The 5,605-nt window shown below is 37.7% G+C and overlaps 1 pseudogene; it reads right to left on the reverse strand.

The window, feature by feature from the left end:
* Positions 1-3,620: 3,620 nt before the first annotated feature.
* Positions 3,621-4,392, reverse strand: LOC111140451 (annotated as a pseudogene).
* Between the last annotated feature and the right edge of the window lie 1,213 nt (positions 4,393-5,605).

The raw sequence follows: 5,605 nt of genomic DNA on the forward strand, positions 1-5,605 counted from the left end.
CCCAAGATCATGACCTCAACTGAAATCAAGAGTTGAAAGTCCCACTGACTGAGCCACACAAGCTCCCTGATGATAAGTACATTCAAAACAACAAGGTTTTATTTTAAATAAGCCTCAAATTTTTATCAGTGATATATAAGTATTTTAGAGAAGTGTAAGGAATATTCTATAAAACACAGATGAATGAATTTTCCTCTTCTAAATCAGGAGGTAAAGGACATTTGCACTATGAAAATGCTCATAATCTTTGTTCAATAAATTTGAACTCAGAAAAGTTACCTTAACATTTAGGACTATGGTTTTAACCTTCCTATCTCAATATAGTTATATCAAGTTACAGATTAATAAGTGAGGAAAAAAATCAATATTTGAAAGTGACTTTGTTTCATATGCAAACAAGAGATGATTAAAAATAATCCTGATACAACATTACCCTCGCAGACTTCCTTACTACAATGGATTTTCTACTGGAAAGAAAGGATTAGAATAACTAACAGTAACATGGGATTTCAAAAACCACTATGATTTTTTCCATGAATATCACAGTATTTAAAACCTATTACATAAATTTTGAAGTGTTTAGACAACTTAATTTTTTTCTCTGATGTCAGTAATGGAATTTAATCAACAGAGAAAAGCAGACACATCAATAAACTGAGTGTATGATTGCAGAGAGAGATCACACCTACTATGTCAGCTTACATACTTTCCGTGTCTTTTCTCATCCCTTCCCCAGAAAACTATACTACTGCTTGAAAGGTCCTGTGTTGTAGTGGACTGAACATGACTTGATATCAGAATATAGGCTACTCTATTAACTACCTATGATGTATTGGTGACTGTACCCAATCTTCTGTCTACATTTTGATACAACTTAAATGTATTTCCAGGACTGGTAAGGGATTTGATGATGTTTGAAAAGAGTTTGACATATCACTGGAGTTCAAAATAAGCAGTTGTTTTAAAAATTATGTCAGCAGAAATTATTTATTTATTTAAAAAATTTTTTAAAAAATTGTATTTATTTATTTGACTGAGAGAAAGACAGAGCACAGCAGGGAGAGTGGCAGGCAGAGGGAGAGGGAGAAGCAGGCCCCCATGGAGCAAGGAACCCTATTCGGAGTTCCATCCCAGGACCCTGGGGTCATGACCTGAACTGAATGCAGATGCTTAACCGACTGAGGCACCCAGGTGCACTGCTGGTAGAAGTAATTTAATTTAATTTTTAAGTTAGTATATAATGTATTATTTGTTTCAGGGGTACAGGTCTGTGAATCATCAGTCTTACACAATTCATAGCACTCTCTATAGCACAAACCATCCCCAGTGTCCATCACCCAGATACCCTAGCCCTCCCAACCCCTCCAGCAGCCCTCAGTTTGTTTTCTGAGATTAAGAGTCTCTTATGGTTTGTCTCTCTTCCCAGTCCCATCTTGTTTCATTTTTCCCTCCCTTCCCCCACGAACCCCACCCTGCCTCTCAACTTCCTCATATCAGAGAGATCATATGATAATTGTCTTTCTATGATTGACTTACTTCGCTTAGCATAATATCCTTTAGAAGTAATTTAAAAGAGGGGCACTAGGTGCCTCAGTTGGTTAAGCATCTGCCTTTGTCTCAGGTCATGATCTTGAGCTCCTGGGATTGACCCTTTGTTGAGCTCCCTGCTCAGTGGTGAAGTCTGCTTCTCCCTCTCCCTTTACCCCTCTCTCACTCATCCTCTCTCTCTCTATCTCTCATAAATAAATAAAATCTTAAAAGAAAAAGAGTGTTTAGGTGTTGTTTCAGGCCCCCTTTTATTTTTATTGTTTTTTTTTAAAGATTATTTGTTTATATGAGAGAGAGAGAGGGTAAGCAGGGGAAGGGGTAGAGGAGGTGGGAGAGGGAGAAGGAGAGAATCTCAAGCAGTTTTCCTGCTCCGTGAGGAATCCCAAATGGGACTCTATCTCACAACCCTGAGATCATGACCTGAACAGAAATCAAGAGTTGGCCACTTACCTGACTGAGCTATGCAAGAGCCCCTCAAAGCCCACTTTGAATTAATTGTTAGTTATTAGTTTTATTTTCCTTTATTTAATTTATTATTATTTTTAAAATTTCAATTTAAATTCAATTAGCCAAGTTATACTACGTCATTAGTTTCAGATGTAGTGTTTGATAATTTTTTTAAATTTTTATTTATTTTTTAAATTTCTTTTCATTGTTCCAGAATTCATTGTTTATGTACCACACTCAGTGTTCCATGCAATACATGCCCTCCATAATACCTACCACCAGGCTCACCCAAACTCCTACCCACTGCCCCTCCAAAAACCTCAGATTGTTTTTCAGAGTCCATAGTCTCTCATGGTTTGTCTCCCCCTCCAATTTGCCCCAACTCCCATCTCTTCTCCATCTCCCCACATCCTCCATGTTATTTCTTATGCTCCACAAATAAGTGAAACCATATGATAATTGACTCTCTCTGCTTGAGTCTGCTTGAGTCTGCTTATTGCACTCAGCATAATCTCTTCCAATCCTGTCCATGTTGATAAAAAAGTTGGGTATTCATCCTTTCTGATTTATCATTTGCATAACACCCAGTGCTCATCAAATTATATGCTCTCCTTAACCTCACTTTTAAAATTTAAAATTTATCTGTCTTGTATTTCCTTATTTTTTCCTATTTCTACTACTTAGATATCCTTGATATCTTCTTATGCATTTATTCTACTTTTGTAACCTATAGTAAGTGACATAATGTTTACATTTTTATTTTTAATTTATTTATGTTTTAAAGATTTATTTATTTGAGAGAGAGTTGAGGGAGAGACAGAGACAGAGCATGTGCAAGTAGGGGGAGGGGCAGAGGGAGAGAATCAACAAGCATAATCCCCCCTGAACACTAAGCTCATGATGGGGTTTGATTTTACCACCATGAGATGATGACCTGAGCTAAAACCAAGATTTGGACGCTTAACACACTGAGCCAACCAGGTGCCCCTGTTTACATTTGTTTTACATTAAATATATGCCTTTTAAGTGAAGTTCTGTCATAAATATAAGTAAATAATTGAAAGTCTTATCAGTGTTCATGAAGCTGTTTCCATCTCTTCAATTCTGATTATTCCCAAATTCCCTTTGGTATCTCTGTTTCCATTTGTTGTTTTCATTATTTTAATTAGCCTAGAATGCCTTCTTTGGTTTCTTTTGAGGCATCTTTGCTGTTGCTGTTTTCTATATTGTATTTGGGTCTTAGATTATGTTATTAATTTTGATGACATTGATTAGGGGAAGAAACTAGTTTGTTACTATGTTGTGTGTCTTCTGTAGAATTTATATAGTTTTAAATATTATTACTTTCCTTCCTTCCCTAGAACATTGAAGAAAAGACAAAGTCAGAAGTGGAGATATGTTTAATTACTTGGAAATATATTTTATAGTTTTACAGTGAGGGAAGCCACTATACATGAGTTTGGTTTGAAAGAAAAAGGAGTTTGATTAAGGTGAGATTAGGATGTATTCTTAAATGTCTTTAAGAGGGTCAATACGACTACATTATAGGCACAAAGCAATGAAACAAGTCAGAAGCTGTAGTTAAATATTTAGAGGACTTTCTTCTTTGATTTTACACTGATTTGTCAAAACTTCAGGTTCTTTGAGAGAAATGTCATCTTCTTTAGGAAATCATTAAAAGCTTGTTGCACTTGCTTATTCCTCAAGGTGTAAATGAAGGGGTTCAACAGGGGTGCAACAGAAGTGGTGAGCACCGAAACACCTTTATTTGTGGCTACCTCTTCTTTTGCTGATGGCTTGATATAGATGAAGATGCAGCTGCCATAGGTGATGGAAACTACAATCATGTGTGATGAGCAGGTAGAAAAGGCCTTTTTTCTTTGTTGGACAGAGGGGAATCTCAGAATTGTCCTGATGATGTATGTGTAGGACAGAAATACACACACTAGGGTGATAATGAGTGCAAATACGGCCACAAGGATAACCATTTGTTCTAGTACCCATGTATTTGAACATGAGATCTTCAGGAGGGGACCTGCATCACAGCCAAAATGATCAATGGCATTGGAGTCACAGAATTCAAGCTGGAGGCCCACGCTCAGGGTTGGGAGAATGATCATCAAGCCAGACACCCAGCAGCAGAGGACTAATAAGGTGCATACCCTATCGTTCATGATGGTCATGTAATGAAGGGGTTTACAGATAGCAACATAGCGATCATAGGACATGGCTGCCAGGAAAAAAAAATTCTGTTGCTCAAAAAAAAAAAAAAATATTTGACTTGCACAAGCATTGTAGGTAATAGTCCCCAGTTGATATACTGTGTAAGAATTTAGGAATACAGACAGTGGTAAATGAGACTTCTAAGAAGGAGAAATTTCTGAGAAAAAAGTACATAGGCGTATTTTTTTTTTAGGAGTATAAATGATTTTTATTTTATTTATTTATTTTTTATAAACATATATTTTTATCCCCAGGGGTACAGGTCTGTGAATCACCAGGTTTACACACTTCACAGCACTCACCATAGCACATATGTCCATAACCCCCTGCAACTCCCCTCTCCCTAGCAACCCTCAGTTTGTTTTGTGAGATTAAGAGTCACTTATGGTTTGTCTCCCTCCCAATCCCATCTTGTTTCATTTACTCTTCTCCTACTCCCTTTACCCCCCATGTTGCATCTCCACTCCCTCATATCAAGGAGTTCATGTGATAGTTGTATTTCTCCGATTGACTTATTTCGCTAAGCATGATACCCTCTAGTTTCATCCACGTCATCGCAAATGGCAAGATGTCATTACTTTTGATGGCTGCATAGTATTCCATTGTGTATATATACTACTTCTTCTTTATCCATTCATATGGTGATGGACATCTAGGTTCTTTCCATAGTTTGGCTATTGTGGACATTGCTGCTATAAACATTCAGGTGCACGTGCCCCTTCGGATCACTATGTTTGTATCTTTAGGGTAAATACCCAGTAGTGCAATTGCTGGGTCATAGGGTAGTTCTAATTTCAACATTTTGAGGAACCTCCATGCTGTTTTCCAGAGTGTTTACAACAGCTTGCATTCCCACCCACAGTGTAGGAGGGTTCCCCTTTCTCGGCATCCTTGCCAGCATCTGTCATTTCCTGACATGTTAATTTCAGCCATTCTGACTGGTGTGAGGTGGTATCTCATTGTGGTTTTGATTTGTATTTCCCTGATGCCGAGTGATGTGGAGCATTTTTTCATGTGTCTGTTGGAAATCTGGGAGTCTTCTTTGCAGAAATGTCTGTTCATGTCTTCTGCCCATTTCTTAATGGATTATTTGTTCTTTGGGTGTTGGCGTTTGCTAAGTTCTTTATAGAGTTTGGACACTAGCCCTTTATCTATTATGTCGTTTGCAAATATCTTCTCCCATTCTGTCAGTTGTCTTTTGGTTTTGTTAACTGTTTCCTTTGCTGTGCAAAAGCTTTTGATCTTGATGAAATCCCAATAGTTCATTTTTGCCCTTGCTACCCTTGCCTTTGGCGATGTTCCTAGGAAGATGTTGCTGCGGCTGAGGTCGAAGAGGTTGATGCCCATGATCTCCTCAAGGATTTTGATGGATTCCTTTCTCACATTG

Source organism: Enhydra lutris, unplaced genomic scaffold (genome assembly GCF_002288905.1).
Source record: "Enhydra lutris kenyoni isolate GAN:26980312 unplaced genomic scaffold, ASM228890v2 scaffoldscaffold1404, whole genome shotgun sequence".
Classification (NCBI taxonomy): Eukaryota; Metazoa; Chordata; class Mammalia; order Carnivora; family Mustelidae; genus Enhydra; species Enhydra lutris.